Genomic DNA, 20,826 nt, shown 5'->3' with positions numbered 1-20,826 from the left:
TGTATATGTAGGATTACATGGTCCACCGTATCGAAGGCTGTGGATGGGTCTAACGGTAGCAATATGCCTGACTGATCCTTGTCCATTGTAACCCTAAAATGGTCTAAGATAGTGATGGATATGTATTCTGTACTCCTCATTGGTCTAAAACCGTATTGTTTCCTGTCCAGTAGTCCTGTGTTCTCAGTGATGGCTTGCATTTTGGACACTACCACTCTCTCTAGTAGTGGTTTTACAATAGATTTTTTTAATCCTGATGGAACAATTCCAGAGGACAAGGATAGGTTAAAAATGTTCAGGCTGTCTTTCTGAAAAGGAGGGTAGATCTGTTTGGCCAGTTTACAAGGAAATGCATCTAGTGGGGATCCTGAGCATTTGTCTGAGGTTAAACGTTTATGATGTTCATTCTCGTCTAAAAGTGCAAATGTTTCTAATGTAGATATTGGGGCAGTATTTGCATTTGCTAGGACTGGCCCCCATATATTTTCATTATTAAGGGTTTTGTCCAGTTCGTTCCTAATCGTATCAAAAAATGGGCAGCAATACAATCCACTAGGAGTAGGGAGGGGGCTAATTCAGGGCGTGTCGAGCCATCAGATTGCTCATTTACCACAGCAAATAGTTTCTGAGCATGATTAGCTGGTAAGTCAATTTTCTGGCTATAAAAGGGTTTGTTTGTTTTGCTTTTTGTTTTTATATCAGCGTTGGAGTTTATATTTTTCTAAGGCCCACAGGATCATCTGCTATACGCCAGCTGCTTTCCTTATTCCTTTGTGACGCACATTGTTCAAATCTGGTGTAAACCATTCTTGGCTCTTTTTTTGTTGTTGTTACTGTTGTGCGTAGTGATTGGGTCAGTCTTATCTAGAAATTCAGCAGTGTATGAATTTAATTTTTTATTTATTTGTATTTATAAAGCGCGCAGAACTGCCCTGAGGCATCGTGGGGCTGTTACAGCAGACTTGAGAGTGAACATAACATAAGATGTAGCAGTAGATAGCAGTGGTATAGCTTGCTAGGGTTACAGCGCAAGCATAACTGTGCAAATTTATTTTGTGACTTTTAACGGAATAGGAGGGTTTTTAGTTTTTTTCGAAAGGTTGTGTATGATTATTTATTCCTAAGTGAGGTAGGCAGAGCATTCCAATTTTTGGGTGCGAGGTGTTGGAAGCTGGACCCCCCTGCTCTAGTTCTTTTGAACGTAGGAACATACATCAGGTTGGCGCGGTGTGCTCTTGTGGGTCTGTTTGAGGTGCTGAGGGAAATTCTTTCTGAGAGGTAGGGGGGGGGCATCTGAAGAAATGCATGTGTGTGTTATGGCCATGGCTTTGAAGAGTATGCGTTCCTTTACTGGTAGCCAATGGGCATTTTTTCTGGCTTCCGAGATGTGTTCTCATTTGGGAATGGTCAGCGCAGCCCGGAGTGCGTTGTTTTGCGTGATTTGAAGTTTTTTCAAGTCGTTGGTAGAGGAGCCTAGAAGGAGGGCGTTTCAGTAGTCCATTTCGGTACCTATTGTGGCCTTGGCAATGGATGGGCAGTTTTTAGTGGAGAGGAATGGCTTGACTGCTTTGGTCACCTTGGTGGTGAGGGCTGAGGCGGAGGCTATGGCGTTGACTTGGCGGGACATGGATAGTGAGGCATCTAGGTGAACACCTAAGGTTTTGACAGTCTTAGAGACTGTGATGATGGAGTTATCAATGTTAAAGGATTTGTATTGAGGGGGGAGTTTGAGAGTTTCGCTAGTCCCTACTATGAGGATCTCAGTTTTATCCCCATTTAGGCAGAGGCCATTTGCAGCCATCCAAGTTTGGATGGCTGTGTAGATTTTGGTTAGGGCTGTCGCATCTTCTTTATAGGTCCCAGTTAGTGGGAGTAGTACCTGTGTGTCGTCGGCGTAATTGGTGTACGGTATATTGCGACAGTCGAGGTTATCGAAAAGTGGAAGAGTGAATATGTTGTAAAGAGTCGGGGGGGGCGGGGGGTGCAGGAGCCCTGGGGGACGCCGCAGTGGATGATGGTAGGGGTGGCTGATGCAGTGTCTGAGAAGACCTTCATGAGTCTGCCATTTAGAAAGAGGCTACCCACGAGATGGCTTCTGGTGAGAGATGAGCTTCATTTTCTAGGTGCATGCCTAGAATATCATGGTTGACAAGGTCGAAGGCGGCAGACAAATCCAGTAGGAGGAGGAGTGCCGCTTTGCCTTTGTCCATGATGTTAATGAGGTAACCAGTGGGTTTGCGTCGCTGGTTTTGAATGTGGGTGTGTAGTTTAAGGGTTTTCAGAGATGTAGTTATGGACATGTTCTTTTGTTACTGCTGTCCATGTGCGAGTTGTGCAGGGAGCAGAAAGATTAGTTTTTGCCCATGGAGCTAAATCTATAAACGGATTAACTGGTGTCCCAGCATGGTCCGACCAGGAAATCTGCAGGGGAGAGTCAACCGTTATCTGTAGTTGACGACGAAAGAGCTGGTCCGTAGCAAAGCCTGCTTTGTGTTTCTGATGATGAATCTGTGGCTTCAGCTCCTAGTCTTCCAGTGAGCCAATTAAGTGGACTGCTTCAGCGTCTGATTGAAGTTCAATCCAGTAGTTAGTCACCTAAGAAGATCATCTTGTTTATGGCTGGGCGATATAGACCAAAAGTCATATATCAATATTGTTTGTGGGTTAAATGCTCAGTTATAAATGGCCAACTACATGTGAGATGTCGCAAACACCCCTTATTTATAAGACTGTGATCAGAATAAAGTGCAAATACAGGGTTCCTCTATACACACAGCTGTGTAAATATCAAAATGTAAATACAAAATTGTAGTATATGTAATGTATATATCTTGATGTTAATGATATTCTCATTCTATATATATTTTGAAAATATATCGATATATCTGAAATTCGACATTTCGCACAGCCCTATATATATATATATATATATCTATTGTATAGATGGTTCATTTAGGAACTCTGCCAGATGCTGCACAAATCCCTCTTTGGGGGAAGGGGACCTTTAGAGAAGTACCATGAGAACTTGTTCGGTAGAGTTCGAACTGATTAAGTCCACATCTCTGTGGAAAGGAGATTGTCGTTGGAAACGGAAACAATGTTAAGTTCTGATTTAAAAATAATAGCTAGACCTTCACCCTTTTCATAGATTCTGCATTTCAAGATATAATTATGGGTGGTTGGGGTTAGGTCAGCCATCAATACATGATTGTTATCTGGAATTCACGTTTCTGTAACTTTGTTTCTGGAATCAAATCATGAATAAGATGTCTGCTGTTAACATCAGATCTTGCATTAAGTAGTAGACAGCGAAGGTGGCTGCCAGCTTGTTGATGGGTTATTGATTTCGATATACATTTTATGGCATGGAGTTTTCCCATGCAGTGGTCTCTGGTGAACGGAGGGCAATGGAATAGATTAACCGAGTATGGTTTACGAATCATGTTCTGACTCAAATTAGCATCTCTGCTAGAGTATAAGTGAAAATACCTGAGAATCTCTATCAGACGTTTGCCTGCATCACGTGCTCTGTAATGGCTTTACTGAGCTGCTTGTTGAGCTAGCCACGGATGAGCGTAGACGAGCTTGAAGGAGTGCCGATGGCGCGTCCACTGCATGGATGCCTCATATGTTTTATGTAGTCTATGATAAGAATAGAAAGCAAACTAATTGCAGTAAGGTGAGAAGGTAAAATTAGCAGTTATTGAGCAGCATGAATGCGTACAGTTTCATCAGGTGTAGCTAATCGAGCATTTACATTTCTAAAAGATGCCTGTAATGCCTAAAATTCTGTCGTTTTTTAAAATGTATTTAAAAGTACCTTTTCTTAAAAAAAAAAATGTTTTGTGCCTTGGCTGAAACTGTTTCAACCTTAACAATATAATAACATAATGACAGATAAAACGTCTAAATGGATTCATTACATTATTAAAGTGTAGATAAAAGCAACACATCAATTACAATTTTTCAATTCAAATCCTCCCTAAATTACTAATAGATTCTATTATCACGGCATTTCATCTAAATTCAAACAGTTTAAAAATCTCATGACAGCAAGTGTGAGTGAGGTAGAACCCAGACATCTCCTCCAAAAGTTGTCTAATCCAAGAAGATCTGAATAACACAAATACGATCCCAAGTAAAAAACACGTACAAGGGACAAAAACAGGACATAAACTATAAGTGGTGAAGTGTTCTAGTTCATTCTTATTTTTACAACATCTGCACAGGGCATCCTGACAAGCAATTGTTTTGTAACGTAACAAAATTTCATTAGTACGGAGTAGATTCGCTCTGAACCTTAATGTTGTCCTTGCTTTCGAGCAAGGAAATATTCTTAAATCTGGCGCCAGCACTCCCAAGTATTTGCGTTCACATGCCAAAAGATTAATTGAAACATACTCGTGGAATTTATAAGGCGTCTTTAACCCTGATTGGGGGGGGTGGGGTGACCACAGGTCATTTATCGATTTAAGAAAAATAAATACATTTAAAAAAAATATATATTTATATATTCATTTAACCCATTATTCTGAAAATCCGTAAAATGATTAATCGCAATAAGTGATCTAGATGAAACCATCCTACACAATTTTCCAAACATTGTTGGGTACGGGGAATAACATTTTTCTATTCAAAGTCATATACTTCGATGTTGCCTTGGCATGCAATGAGCTCAGTCCCAGTTCAAATCTTATTGCTATTGAGGGAACCACATTCGAAATGCCAGTCACCCTGCGCCAAATGAGACTCTCTAATTTACTCAATATGTCCACCGCCCACAATTGCAATATCTCAATCCCATATGTTAAACTCAGAATTACCTAACCCAGATAAAACATGATTAATGGTTGAACAGAAAATGTACAATATTTGTTATTGGTGTTTCATCTGGGGAATTAATGACTTGGCCTTATGATGAAGGTACGCTCTAATATGTAGTTTCCCAGGCTTACCAGTAATAGGGAAACCTAAATAGACCAGGTCACTTTTCCAGCCTGACTCAAGTTTCCACTGAAAACCAATTGTCTTTTTACCAGAAGATATCCAGATCTATGCTTTAGTTGGTGTTCATTTAAAAAATAAATGTTGTTGCATAATTGGCAAAAGACCTTTTATAAGACATTGCAGACCGACCGGAGCATGATCCGTTAATGTCAGCATATGCTAACCAGATTGGGCACCGATTGCCCAATCCTGGTGGGACAAAAGAAACGTGGTCAATAAAATTGCCAGTGTCCTAAGCATAAAGGTTAATAAGACATTCGGCCAATATGCACCCCTGTCTTAACCCATTGCTTGTATACATTTTTTTGGGGGGATAATTTACCTTCTGGATTAAAACGTACCTACACGTTTCAATTGCCGTGTAATTCAAGAAGTCTCAAGAGTCTACTGGGCATGCCCCAATTCTGCAATTTCTGCCATTATAACTTCTGACTAACCAAGCGAAAGGCAGATGATAAATCAAGTGCCTCCACATATGATGCCTGTTTTTTAGACTAGACTTGCTCCTGGCAACATCTCAGCACAAACCCATTTATGTTTGTACTTTGATGTTTTTAAAGCCCGTCTGAGGGACCCTAAGACTACCTTCCTTAGCTGCCCAACTTTCCTGTTTTAATATTAATGACCTGAATATTTTGCTATCTGCGTCAAGGATCGTTATGGAGCGATAGTTATTTAGATCTGTTCTGAGGCCCTTTTTGAAAATATATAGGCGTGTTCCAAGTGGGGGGGAATACAACCTGAGCGCAGAATATTTTTTTAAAAGTAAATGCAAAATAATTGGCCATAGGTGTGGATCTCCCTTGAAGAGTCTGTATGATCAATTATTCGGCAGCGGGCCTTCAAATTACTTGCAGAGCTAATAGCTTCAAACACAATCTCTTGGCAGATTTCATTAGCCCTGATAATAAACTGAGGTGCATCCCTACGGCAATTTTCAATAGCCCCATTAGTAGACTGAGGGATGACTCTATGGCTATTTTCCCGGTTACTAGCCTTCTTCAGAGAATATAAAGAATCGCAATGTTTTACCTAGACCTCAGGGATGGCATACATCTGCATTTTTATTTTTTCTTGGCTAATATTGTTTTCATTGATTAGATGCCAGGAATTCCCAGTATCCTTTGTTTGAAGGCTTCTACATCTCTGGTGCAACTTGGCTCAATGTCTTTTACTCCAGTTTTTATATCTCAACCTCAGTTTATGAATCCGAATTCCAAGGCATATAAATTCTGTTTTTTAAAATGCCTAATGTCGACTCTCGACTCCCTTTTCTTATCCGCCACTTCCTTATCAAACATGTGGGTCTTTTTACTAATATTACCAGACTGGAGAGCCATAGCTGTTTGCCCACCAAATATGCCAGTAACAATCTGTGTAATGAAACGTTCAAAACAATCCACAGTAAAGGTATTCAACTTCCAGGCAAGTATCGTGTTACTCATAATCTGTGAAATCTTAGTATTACATTTGTCTGTAGAGTCCACATTTCAGGACACTCAATTTCTAGCATTGTTCACTTCAACATTCGAGATTCACTCTTGGTTAATAGGTGTTTGAAAGGTAAAGCTACATTGCAGCATACTATGATCACTCCAAGGACTTAATGCCACGTGGAAGTGAGAACACTTATTAAACAAGAACAGGTCTGTAAAAAATGTAGTCCAGGACATACTGACTTGAACCACGCTGCCAGATTGGAGGACGGACTATCGCCCTCAACTGCACCATTTAACTTAACCAAACCCAATGAATATAAAGAGGAAGACCACTTTTGTCCCTGGTTATTTTTCCTCTGAAGGACACCCCTTAGGGGCAAACGTGCCATGCCATTCACATACTCGTCCTCTTGCATGCAGGATGAATTAAAGTCCCTGAGCACTATTACATGCCTATTGTTATTAATGATCCAGCCTGCCAAGAAGGAAGTCCATCTGTCCAAGAAACTACCCAACGAACAAATTCCCACGTGCTATTAGATGTTACCAATTCTGATACTACACAAAGTTGCATGATCAGAAGGAACACATTCCACTGTAAAAGCACCTCGCTGTATAATAGCCTCCGCAGAGAGGCCAATTTCAGCCTTAATCAAAGTGACCAGACCCATCTGCTGGACGTCCCCTGCTTCCCTTATGTGCAGCCTGAAAACCAGAGCCATCCAGCCATGGGCGTTAAACATGCCAAGATTCCTGTATGCATATAGCATCGTACATTTTAATTATGGCTGCCACTTCCGAATTAGTAGTAAAAATTGAGTGGTACCTTGAGTTCCAAAATAATATGTCACATTTAGATTTTGGTGCTAGAGCCTATTTGGGCCTTGAGGATATCTCCTGGTATCATTTAGAGCCCCTACCAACCATGACCAATCTTGGTAATTTTTATTGGAAGGACCAGCTTCTTGAGCAAGTTGTACCTCCCTCTCACCAGACCTATGATTACTAATTGACACAGAAAGGAGTTTTGCTATCTCCAAATTCACCATACCCCCAGTACGTTTAGCCATTTCTGTAGTCCTGGCTTCATGGTCCGTAATGACAAAGCCCAGTTGTTTGAGGGATTGTACTTCTCTCAAAATTATGTTGGAGACCAGTTTTGATCCAATATGAAGCAATACTCTGTCCGCACGATCCAGATCTATAAACCTGATACTATCTAGGTCAGTGGTGGAAATTGGGCATAGACCAAACAGTTCTGTAAAAAGGGCAAAAATATTGGACCTATTCAGTAAAATTCCTGGGTGTTGAGATGGATTTCTGCCAGCCTAGTTTCTTGGAACAGGGTAACCTGGACAAGCCAGACCAATCAAGGTAGCCTTGGCAGCGTTCAAGACTAGGTCTCAGGAGGGGTGAGGGTGACTGAAAGCCCACAATGAGCACACACAGTGAAGGACACTACAAATCGTCAGGTGTGTGTGTGTGTGTGTGTGTGTGTATGTATATGTGTGTGTGTATATATATATATATATATATATATATGTACGTGGTTGGCCTTGTAGTGCTCTGCCTTCATGTAGCTGGTGCTTAAAGTACTGAAAGCCGGCTTGCTTTCTCAACATATCCAAAATTATGCACTCTTTCTCTGGTTGTAATACTCTAAAAAACCATAGAAAATAATGCATTTAAATGTCCAAGCACACATGACCCTGCTACATTTGTGTTAAAATTCAAATCTTTATTTTAACCATAACGTGCAGACACAATAAAAAAAGAGCATAAACAATTAGCTCTAACTCACATGACAGACAAAGTTATTATAAGTCACTCACCCTCCTGGGTGACTAGCACCACGCGTTCCACCCACTTCCTGGGCTTTGTCAGGCTTTTAAACATCCATATTGTGATCGAACACTCACTTATCTATGTAAACAGTTGAGCTCCCAAGCGCGGCAAACTCCTCCCCTGCTGAACAACGCAGTCACGTGATCGCCGCACGTCAGTGAATAACCCGCTAATTCATCATCCATATTGGAATGATTCTGTCCTCTATAAATTAGTTCACACCGAACCTGCGTTTAAATCTATCTTGTGCTGATATTTCTACCATATAGAATCAATGGCATCATGGATGAGTTGCCTCGCTACAGTTGCTCATCGTAACATTTTTAAACATTTCTTGAAAAATCGGAACGGTTGTAGGTCAAAGGATCGGATTCAAAAGGATCGAAAAAAAAAAAAAAGGGTCAATGTTTTTATTTTTAACACTTTTTTTGGGGGGGGGCCCGCCAACCCCCCGTTTTTGTGGTAAAAACCACCTTTTTTAACAATACAAAAACCAAAAAAAAATATATAATTAAAAACAAATTCGATACTTTTGTTTTCGGCACTATTGCGTCGATCCTTTTACATTCGATCCTATTACATTCGATTCTTTAACTAGACACCGTGCGCTACATATTATAAAAGGATGGTGTACTGCAAAAAGAATCTTGCAGCTCCCATCCCTCAACCCAGAAGGAGCGCTTATTGAATCCTGACTGACGGCTTCCCCCAAGCCTCTTTTCTATTTACAACCAGTGTAGAATTTAACAAAGGCAGCAGGGTCATGTGGGCTTGGACATTTGAATGCATTATTTTCTATTTTACATCCAGAGTGCATAATTTTGTGTGTGTATATAACACGCACGGATATTTTGCACTTTGGGAGAGCCTTACTGTAATGGCTTTTTAACCTTTTCGCCACTTTGCAAGGCATAAATAAAGACTATATTTTATTTTCAACTTTGATGTCCGGACCTTACTATTTTTGGAAAAGTGAAGAGTGCTACTCACCCTGCCTGACGTTTTCAGTGCTTTGAAGATATATTTATCAAGTCCTTTTGAACTCAAACACAAAGCAATTATCAACAGTAATACTTAAAACCAATACAACACTACTATAACACATATATACAATACCAAGTGGACTAAAGGGTTAATGCACAGAATGGGTCCACAACCTGAAAGGGAGCAAGCAGTGCAAATAGACTTTAGGCAGTTCTTCATCAATCAATTCCTAACTGAGAGGCAGTGGAGCCTAACACTAAGTGCTTTCAGATGCTGGTGCACGTGATAGTGCAAAAGGGAGAAAACTGGGTCTCTTGCAGGTGCTGTAGCAGCTCAGGATGGTGGGTGAGGCGATGTAGAATAAGTTCCCACTATTCGTGGATGGTCTCCCCAAGAGGGCAGAACAGGTTCCAGGATTTGGGAATGGGGCAGGCTAAATGTGGAAAGGTGAGTGGCCCTCCGGGGACACTTGTGCGTAAAAATGGATGGATGCACTAGGGTCCACCGGTAAGGGTTACAAGTACTCCCAGACCCCCGGCGCACTCCGGACCAAAGTTCAGCAGTCGACTCCACTTCGGTTTGTTAAGTGACTTCAATTCAGCACTCTGACTAAGTCATTGCCAAGTCTGGGATGCCCAAGGGAAGCCCTTATTTATATATTTTTATGACAAGTTCATAGATCTGGACGATAAACCCTTGTAGAACGCCCCTCTCTTTGAATCCCCCTGACCTCACTGAGCCAAGAAGTAGGTTTGTTTTGCAAATTAAAAGATGTATTGAAAAATTAAACAATATATCTATATCACACTTTTAGAAATAAATTAATATTTGATAGCACACTTATGAATATGACAGTGATCAACAATGGATAATATTACACTAGCACACTTTTGTAATCACTGTAATGGATAATATTACAAAGCACACTTTTGTAATCACTTAGGAGTTGGTATAGAAAGGATAAGGCAGCTGAGAATACTTTTATGGTTTCAAAGAAATTCAATGATGGAAAGAATGCAGCACAGGAATAAACTGATATGGTTTCAACAAGAGATAATATGATAACTTTTTCTTTTGACAATCCACTCCCCCCCTATGCAATATAAAGAGATGGAAAAAAGAGCACACAGTCTTCAGGAATACAATCAAAAGCAGTTCAGTTCCCCCCTAGCAAGCTTAGAGCAACCGGTATGCTTTTAAAACATGCAGAAATACTTTTACATGTGATTAGCAAAGAAGTGAAAAATATGCTAAAAATGATTTTAATTCCCTGTAGGAGATTCAGGGTAGATGACAGCTACTTTGAATTAGTTCAGGTCTATAGCAATGATTCATGAGGGATTATCAGGTTGAAAACGGATTTCAGCAGTTGCAAGCAAAAGACAGCGATTTCGACAGGTGGAGAAATTTGATTCAAATTGCAATTCACGGCACTTTTTCCGAGTGCGTCGAGCGCGATTACGGAAAAACTATAAGGAGTAGAAAGTCGGTTTTAGGCTTGTTGGAAAGCTGAGGATCTTAGCTTTACAATGAAAGTTAAATCACGTTCCTAGATATGGACAATTTAGTGGAGGTAGATTCTCGAAATTAAAGTAAAGCTCAGAATGACAAATGACAATTTCACAGCTTTGAAATCACAGAATGAACACACGATTTCTATGATTCAGTTCTTACTAGGTGGAAATGGTTTGAATTAGATTATTTTAAACTAAAAGATTGGTTTTGCACAGTTCTGGCTGAGTACTCGCACTATAAATTTGAACTAGGCCGTCAAGATCTGGTCAGGTTTGGGCGTCACTCGCCACGGACGATCTCTGGTACCGGTTCTGCTCACAGCGATCTGGTCTGGGTCTGGTCTGCAGTTCTGGATCTCTGGTTCTGGTCTCGGCACTGCACAGTGATCTGGTCTGCGGTTCTGGCAACAGCTCTTGGCACAGGGTTCTAGCCAGAATCACACAGCTCGCCCGGCTGTTGAATATTTGGTTAGGTTGCTAGGTTCTGAGACCTGCTGAGAAGGATTCAGCTTTTGGACTAGGCCTTTCTGCTAAAAGTTCTGGAATCTGGAGTCTGGTTTTCTAAGTTCTGGTCTCTCAATATTGTCTGGATTTGAAGTAGTCCGGCAAAGTGCTTCGCAAGAAAGTGGAAAGAGCAGTCCCTACCTGGGTTTCAGTGGGTCTTTTTATGTCTTTTTGAAAGTGGGTGGGAAGGCTGACTTTCTATGCCCAACCCTCTGAGGATCCTGATAGGCTAGAAAATTCTTTGTCGCCTGACTGGGGAACTGTATTGAGTCACCCGGCATCCTTTTTATGGCATACAGAAAGAACACTCCCCTTGTCACTTTGCACACAAATCTATTTTTGACTTAAATGCACATTTATCTATGTACAATTTTTCTGATATTATATGTCCAGTTAACATATTTTCTGTAGCACCAAACCATTCGATCCCTGTCTTTGTAAGATGTTGTGCCCACTTCTGACAGAATTCTACCCTTTCCATCCAGAACACAAGCTCTAAACTTTTCCAGAATTTACACAAATGTGCGCAAGGAATATGGGCATTAGATGATGAAGTGTCAGATTTTTAACATACAGACATTTGGAGTAATACCCTATTTTCCGCTACTACCCCCCATAACATACCACAGAATCCTAACACCTCTTAAAATGTGCACAGAACAATCACAGGAATCATGATATTATTGATATAATTTTGACAGTTATGTACTATGAATTATCCATCTTTCTAAAATTATGCTCTGGCCCAGAGGAGTGTGATTTAGGTTCCAAAACACATGGGGGGGAGGGATTTATGTCTGTCCACTTACTCCAAGCTCAGCTGACTCACAGAGGCAGTGCCCCTCACATTTCCTTCCAAGAGGAAGCCATTTACGACCCCCTGATTTAGAAATTGCTTGGAGCTAAGGGAAATGTATTGTTCTGTTTTCCTGCAGTCCCAGGCACACCTCCCTTGATTCATTCAGAGAGGTGTAATCTCCTTTTGCTGGGGGCAGGAGAAGACAGGCCAGGCCTGTGAATGCAGTTGCTGGGCAAGTTTCAACTCCTGTCGGGGGTAGTTGCCGGGCAGAATTCAATCTCTTTAAACCAGGCTTCAACCAAATGTCACTTTTGTTCCCATTTTTCTTCATTCAAATCAAACTTACAATTTTGACACATGCAGCTAGAACGCTGATTCTAAGTTCAAAACTATGACATTTAAACAGTTGCAACCTATGTGACACTCCAAAGTAAATCACTCATTTATTAAACATTTCGATTTTAGTGGCTTTAAGTCCAATTTCACTTAAGCTGCTGACATCCACAGCTCAGCCAGTTTTGTTATGAACATTATTTTAGGCTCTTCATCTTTCCAGATTTGGTATACACACAAGACTTCATTCTACCAGACGTCTGCTGGTGTTCAGTAAGATTGTTGAATATCTTGCAATGTTTGAAATAGGCATTTTGAGCTTGCATTTCAGAGAAACAAAGGTGATTTCAAAGCGCTTTTTGAGCTAACAGGCACTGCTGTTTTTCCTTTGGCATCACGTTTCACTCATGGCGCTTCTGGCCCATCACGCTGGCACTGGTGGGTGGCGGGTCAGGCGAGCATTTTGGTGTGCGCAAAAACTGCATGGTTTTCCTGGATTCTGGCACAAATGTGGGCTTTTCGGCCATCTTGCATTTTCTAAGCCCACAGCACCAAATGTTGCAGCATAATAACTTGAACGTGGGTCGAAACACCTGACAGGTTGCAGGATCAAATGCGGCAGTTGTGCAGCTCTGTGGCTTTCAGCAGGCAAGATACAGCGATGATTCCGTGGCGATTTCTCTGTTCCCGATGGAGGGGATCAGGCTAGTTGCCCTGTAGCAGGCTTCAGGGAACAGAGGGGCACAACAGCAAGGTACCTGCAAAGTTCATAACCACAGATGGGCGACACAGTGACTGCGTGTACTCCGGTTTGGCGGCTCTTTATTCCAGACCTGGGAATGCCAAGTGTACGAATTTCACTGTGAGAGTCCTGTGAACACATAGCTTACGATCTACCAAGTTTCGCGTGTCGGCTTGAAACGGCAGCGGTTTCATAGCAAAGGTCCTGCACAAGCTGGTCAGTTCACTGGATGGCCCAGGAACACTTCCAAAGAGGATTACGTGCAGGTTTAGATAAAGGTGCCCTGAATAGTTTATCCCACTATTCAAATGGGTCGAAGCGCCTTTGCCGACCTTGTGGTTCTATCAGATGCAGAGGGGTCCAGCGGGACAACAGCGGGCTCAGGGTGCCAAACCTTCCAGCGGGTTACCAGCAGTTTCTCGGCTTCTTAGTTTCAGGATACTTGGATCCTATCCTCGATCCTATCCTAGGTTCAGTGAGAACTCAAGAGATCGACCTGGTATGGGTGTTTGGAGCCTTCTCTTATCCGGAATCTCCTTCGCGCCAAAACGAAGAGGACCCAATGGGAGATCTGCTTACATACAGGCACACCAGACATGGACCAATCACGGTGGTCCCAGTCATTCCAGCACACAGAGTCTCTGGCACCCAGAATGTGTATTGGAACTAGACAGTCCAGCCCACATCATGGAGGCACACACACAAGGCCCGCAAAAGCTTGGTGTTTTGTGGGAGAATGCATGACAAAATCAGGACTGACCTGGGTCTGCTTGACCTGGGGAAGGCAAAGGGACAAGATAGCCAAAGGACAGGACAAAGGACCTTGTGGCATGGCCATTTTGGAGCCAAGCCACCTTCCTATGCCAACCGCGGTAAATGCGGTTTGCATGGCAAGAAAGGGTTACAAATAAGCGAAAAGATAAACGGCCACCAGCCCTGTCCAAGGCACCCTTTGAGGGAGTCTAGATCCTTTGGAAACAAAAGGAAGACCCAAGTGCACTGTACTGTAAGGTACATTGTGCACCTGTAACATGTTGCAGAAAGGTTGCAACATTGGAAAGGACTAAGGGAAACAAAGTCTCTCAGTACTGACTGTCTTTAAGGGCATGTCAGTTTCCCCATAACAAAGTGAGTGAAAGCCCAGGGGCAGCTGCAGACTGTGCTCCACTGGCAAAAGTCAAACTATGGTGTTTAAACAGCAGAAAGTTGGGGGGTACACACAACTGGAGGGAAAATTGCACATAAATGGGAAACTTTACTAACACTGGGTAATCCTGAAAATCACTTTCCACCATTATTTTGCAGTGAGCTGCTTGTAAATGCTGAGCTTTCAGAGTTTCCACTCCATTTTCCCACGTTGCGCCCTCAAACAGGGATTCTTCATTGCGACCTTTTAGTACTGTTTTTTTTTCCTGTGTGTCTCAGAATACTAGAAGCATCTAGCGCACCATTTCGTGTAGACTTGTTTTCCCTTGGGACCCCGTTATCTCTCAATGGACACAGCTTGTCTAAAATGACCCATCTATGAGTGACCCGATGATCCGCTCTAGGCCTCAAGTGCCGAAACAGGCTAATTAAAACATGATGCTTTTGGGTTACCTGGCGATTCTTCCACTGAATTAGTCGGCAAGTCCGTTTGCACCGCCATAGGTGAAATTGCCTTAACAGTTTGCTGACCAAAAATACATAATGGGCATCTAGCCCCTTCAATGGGATTTTGGGCCTTACCTCTCCCGGAGAGTCCGTTTGAACCCCAATGGATGTTGTCACCTTAGCAGTCATATTACCGTAGGCTCCAGATCCTTTTCCGACTGTTAACAGGGTCCAGACGCAAGATCCGAGTTCTTAACTGAATGTCTGAAGTACTAGGGATCAGACCATGGCACATTGATTGCTGGATTCCCTGTATTTCATCACTACTTGCACATTCATATTGCAATTTTTCCTTTGGGCCCCTTAGATGTTTCAACAGATTTAATTACTTTGTTTTGCGCGTTACCAAGGGCCTCATGAATGGTAAGTTTCCGAAGAAAGTTCCTCAAAGATCTCTTACTGGTTTTTTCACCCTTGTGTTTTTGGTTTTCTTCGCTTGCATTGTGGAAACATGCTTTCTTTTCTGTGAGGCTTGTTTTGCTTATGGGGGCTGCTCCAGCACCCTGTTGAACTCGTGACTGCTCAGAAACTCCAGGTATTTCTGTACTATCTGAAGTTTTTCCTGAGAGTATTATAGCATCTTCAGTGACCTCAGGAGCACTGGAGCTATTCTGATTACCACATTCCTTGTGTTGCTGGCTAGCTGTATTTTCCCAAAATAAGATTGCTTGAGATCTGATTTTTGTGTTTTTATTATCTAGCTACAGCATACCCCTTAAGTTTGCTTTTTTCGAAGCCTTCCATCTACTCTGAATGGAGTTTAGAATCATGGTATGCGTTCTGCCCTCCATTTTGATACTGTGGTATAATGATACAAATGTGGACAGAACCTAATTGAGTGCCACAAGAGAAGCTTGTGCAACACACAGAACAAACACTCATTTTCATTGTACCAGTAGTGCAGCTAGCTTTCACTGTCATGTGGACCCAGGTCGCGTGCCCCTGAAGCATCGCTGCAAAATTGAATAACAACCTCTGTAGAAGCCGACTTTCTCTGGTGTACCTTGAGGAGGACCTAATTTCCTGATTGCAGAGAGTCTACGGGTACAAGAGGCTCCTTCGGCAAGGCAGCCTTAACCCGATTTTGGACAGAACTGACAGAATAAATTAGGGACTTCACATACCCCAAGGGTCACATACCCCTAGAGTCTGTCATTTAAGTGGAGGTTATCAAAAAGATCTTTTACAGGTGGGGGCAAAGGCAATTGCAGGGGATTTGGCCGTACAGCGCTCCGTAAGAGCTGAGGCCAGTTTTCCTCTTGGGCCTACTTCGGATACTGGAAAGTACAGGGGTAGGGCTTTGGGTCATTTTAAACAGTTTCTTGATATAGGTTGGCCAATTTATTTTTAATCACACCATTCTCCATCATTGGATCTTTCATGGATTCACATGCTGTGAATATTCCCCTCAGATTTCAACTGTCTTCCAAACAGTTGGGATCACCTCTTTGTTCGAGAAGGGTGTGTTTCCCGGTCCCGTTATGTCATCTTCAGGGCCTAAGAAATCTTTGTTTACAACATGTGAGACCTGCGGCCTCAAGAATGTGTACGAGGGGGACGGGCATTCAGAGTGCCTGCACTGATTATACCCCAATCAATCGGCCGACAACTGCGGCATCTGTCAGAGGTTCTCCCAGAAACAGGTGCTTGATTTGCTGGCTGAACAAGGGTGCCTCTCCGGCTTCGGAGGTCGGCTCTTCCCGCGGGGTCAGGGACGCCACTCCCACTGCCAAGAGGTCGCTCCAAAGGGCTTTACAATTGTCACTGCATCTGATCTCCTGCATCAAGGATAACCTAAAGGTATTGCCCGTTATTACAGCAGGGGAGTTATAGGAAGTCGATTTGTTTGACCACAAATGAGCCATAATTTGGCAGTTTTCCCTATATTGTGTTGGAGGTAGATGTGGCAGCACTTACAGTATTCATTAGTCAATTTTGAGAATTCTGGCACAAACCACCTTCTCGTCCTAAATGAGAATGCTCATGATCTATCCTGACAAGATTTGACGGAAATATGCGTGGGGTGGGAGGGGCACTAATTGGCCTGGGTCATTGTGACAAAGAGAGTAATGGTGCAATCAACAGCTTTTTCATAACCAATTGTCCTTTTCCCTAAAGGGGAACTTTCTTGCATTTTGGCCAAATTTTCCAGAGTTTGGTATGGAACGGGAACAGAACTGGTTTTGACGGGAAGGACCTACTCCGCATCCAAATCCATTACTGCTGCTAATTTAGCGATTCTCTTTGCGAAACCGTTGCCATGGTTGATCTTGTCATCAAAGGGCTGATGTTTGGCACATTTGAATTGTTAGTATCTTTGCAGCAGGTCTAGAAATTAAGATTCGTCCAGCAGGAGCTAAACGCAGATCCTGGGTATCTAACATTAAAAAGTGAACAGGAGCTACCACTGGGGAACTAGGAGCTAGTACATAGCGTTCCAATTGTTAGAACTTACAGATAAGATGGAAACATAATTTTGTCCCTTATTTGTGACCCTTTCTGCTTTAAATGTCAGAGATGTGTCCTAATGTTTATTCATGCATTGTCACATATGCGCAGGGCTAAATTCACATAAGTGTTTGTTTTGCATCCGGTGGCATGGAGAGCCAAAAGTAGCTCCTGGTAGCTGTTATTGTCAAGCTAGTCGGGCTCTTCTAGGCTACAAGCAGGAGCTAATTGGCTCCCAGTTCCCCTCGATTTCGAACCGTGTTGCAGACAATATGATGTCATCCAAAACGGCCTTGACATACTGGCTGCTAGTTATTGGAGTTCCTGTTGATGAATCTCCTCTATTTCCAGAGCTGGCTAACGTTGGGTGACAACTCTGGCAATATACAGTTTATGGTACAATTATGTTCAAATGAGAAGGGGATAAATGCAATAAAAATAAATATATGCAAAAATAAGTGGATGAAAATCTGGAATCCAGTACACTGTGAGGGTCTCCCAGTTGATGTGACGTTAATCATTCTCGAACCTTGCTTCCCAATCTATAAACGGTAGATCAGGAAGTATGCACAAATGTTGCTGTCAAGTAGCGAACATAAACATCTCCTGCATGCACACACACAAACACACCACCCACATACCACACACAATACAATCAGAAATGGACCCAATGTCTCCCACACTTAAGCCCCCACATATCCTCCATTCACCCCTACACCCACTTGCTCTGACACCCACTAGCTCCCATGCCCGTCCAAACACCCCTCCCACACCTGTACACCCCCCCCATGATGCACCCTCCTCCCCACCAACACACCCTCCTCCCCACCAACACTCTCCCTATCCTTCCAGCACACTCCCCCTTCCGCTATGCTCCCCTCCCTCCATGCTCCCCTCTCCACAAACACTCTACGCGTCCGCCTGTGCCACCTCTGCCCGCACGTTTCTCCCTGCGCACCCTCCCTCCCCTCTGCACGCCCTCCCTCCCCTCTGCACACACCTTCCTCTTGCATACAACCATATGTGGGTGTTGTGAACAATCCTTTCAGATCCCCCACTAAAACCCTGCCAAAGCCACCTCCTAGGTGGCCAGGAGAGGGCAGATACTTCCTGATCCCAATCCCGGGGTGGTTTACTGTACGGGGATCACCTGGGTGGAGACTAGGCCAAGGATAATGGGGAGACTTCGCATGATAAGACACAGTATTCCTCCTTGAAGAGCGATCATTTTAACACTGGGTTAACTGAGAAATTGATTTATATCAAAATGACAATATCTTGACTTCCTTCTAAGGATGCAAGGGTAATCGCCAAGGATGTAATCCAACAAGGTATTGTGTTCAATGAGCCTGTCTTTTGTACACCTAAAATCCCATGTTCTTCCCAATGCCAAGAATTTGCCAAAAGGAATGATGGAAATGTGGCCTTTCCTGTTCCTTCTGTCTCTTAAAAGTTTAAACCATACAGTCTTTCCTCTAACGGCATCAGGGGAAATGAAAAATAATGAAGTAGTAAGAAAACAAATTCCCTAAAAAGAACTACATGTTCCAGAATCCCTCGGGGGCTGTGATGAAGAAGGCGGCTGAGGAGACATGTAGAGGTGAAAGACAAGCAAGCGGGCCTAACAGCCTTTGGCAGGGTCAGGAAATCAACTTGAACGGCCTGCACCTGAAGCCAATCGCCTCGCCTGAGAAGCATTAAAGGTGGCAGCAATAAGGGACTAGAAAGAAGCTGGAAGGTCAGCAGCAGAAGTACAGCACGAGGCTGGCAGTTCACTAGGAAATTTGACCACAGAAGGGATATCGGAGCAAGAGAAGAGCAGATTCCACCTGCAGGGTCTGTTGCTGTCCTGTGCTCACAAACCCTGTTTGGCTGTGGCAGCATTGGAAGAAACTGGGAGAAACTAGCAGTCTTTCAGGTGCGCCAAATTGCTGTGATTGCTGTGATTGCTGAAGTCGTACATCCACCCGAGGCATGTGCAGAAGTAAGCAGAGGGAGGCTGGAGAAAGGAAGACTCTCCATTGTTGAGGCCGGATCCGAGACACTTGTGCTGCAGATGGGTGTGGGTCCCAAGAGTGTATGTAATAGCCAAAGAAAGAACGTCAGGAAGTGGAAGCAGCCGGCAACCACTGTAACTTTGGAACCGGTGAATAAAGCTCCGTACTCCAAAGCACACAAGACTGCTTGCTGGTAACTGTAACCAGCTGAATTTATTCTTGTGTGCAAGTAGAAGCGAGTAAAGTTTTGTGTGTGGTGTCGTAGGAAGTACATTATCACAAAGGGAATTGTATCACATGCTTATTCACTCAATTTAAAGGGCTTGCGTAGAAAGAAAACCTTTCTTTTTCCCTTTTTTGCATTTAAACTATTACCGGAGTGATTGGGTGTCTCCTTTTTTTTTTAAGAGGGGAAAACTTTGCCTATAGCATTTAAGGACGTAAAAGCTGACTTTCATAAGGGTTGCAAGACTGTTCAACATCAAAGAGAGGTTGCGTGTATGAAACTGTTTCCTGATCCACGTTAAAACAGAACGCTGCACGAACAAAAGGGAACGCAACTCTTTACGGGGAAGTAATTTATTTATTTATTTTTTTACATGTTTTTTTTTAAACCAGTACACAGATGACAATAAAATCAGCAGATAACAGACAAAGCATTACATCCAGATCAAATTACGAGCATTCCCCACGCCTCTCCTCCCTCACCCTCCTGGATCAGGTTACATCACGATCGGGTTGAGCGTGGGTCGGCGCTAGCCGTTCTAAGTCCGACTGATGGGCCCTTGCAATCAGCCACGGTTTGTGGGTTAGTGCCGGGAAATTCTGGTCCTAATCTAGGACCGGTGCCCAAATGTTCGAAAAGCGGTGGAGGAGGCCAGTTTTGGCTGCAGTGATTTTCTTCGCTATTAGAATGTCCCAGAGTTTTAGCCACCAAAGAATCATCAGGGGGCCCTCAGCGGATTTACAAGTGCGCGATATTGTGCGTGTATCGGGTTCAGGCTGAAGCGGGATCACCGCCTGAGTAATGTCTTTTATTGTGGGGATACATTGGGCCCAAACTCCATCATTGGGCATGTCCACCACATGTGGAAGTAGGACCCCACAGAGGTGCCAACATAAGGGGTCCAAGGCTCGGTGAAAGTGGTGCAAGCGGAGCTAGGAGGCAAGGGGTGTAATACCATCGTAAGAGCAACTTTGGTAATGCAAAAGGAGGAAGAGTGCGTCCTTGGCCAGATGTCCCTCTATGGGGTGCCCCAAGTCCGCCTCCCACTGTAACATATAGCATTGAGAGGGTCTGCCTGCAATAACTTGTAAAGAGTAGAGATTTTCCCCCGTGATGGTAGATCTTTCACTGTGCGTTCAAGGGGGTTGAGGGCGCGCAGTGCTGCTGATCGGGACAGCGGATGGGAGCACCAGTGTTGGAGTTTCGAATATGCAAATCTCTCCATTTCCACCAGTTGAAAGGCTGCTTTGCATTGCTCAAAGGACCGCGGCTGGCCATCCACAAAGAGTTGACCCAGGGTTTCGAGGCCACCGCCACCCAGTTCCTTAAGTTAGA

General features: G+C 43.2%; 1 protein-coding gene across 2 annotated transcripts in view; it reads left to right on the top strand.

Annotated features, from left to right (window-relative positions):
* PTAR1 (protein prenyltransferase alpha subunit repeat containing 1) overlaps positions 1–20,826 on the top strand; it is a 523,154-nt gene that overhangs the window by 25,966 nt on the left and 476,362 nt on the right. The window lies entirely within an intron of this gene.

The sequence above is a fragment of the Ambystoma mexicanum genome, chromosome 6p (assembly GCF_040938575.1).
Source record: "Ambystoma mexicanum isolate Mex_15411 chromosome 6p, UKY_AmexF1_1, whole genome shotgun sequence".
NCBI lineage: Eukaryota > Metazoa > Chordata > Amphibia > Caudata > Ambystomatidae > Ambystoma > Ambystoma mexicanum.
This window is presented reverse-complemented; position numbering and strand designations above follow the sequence as displayed.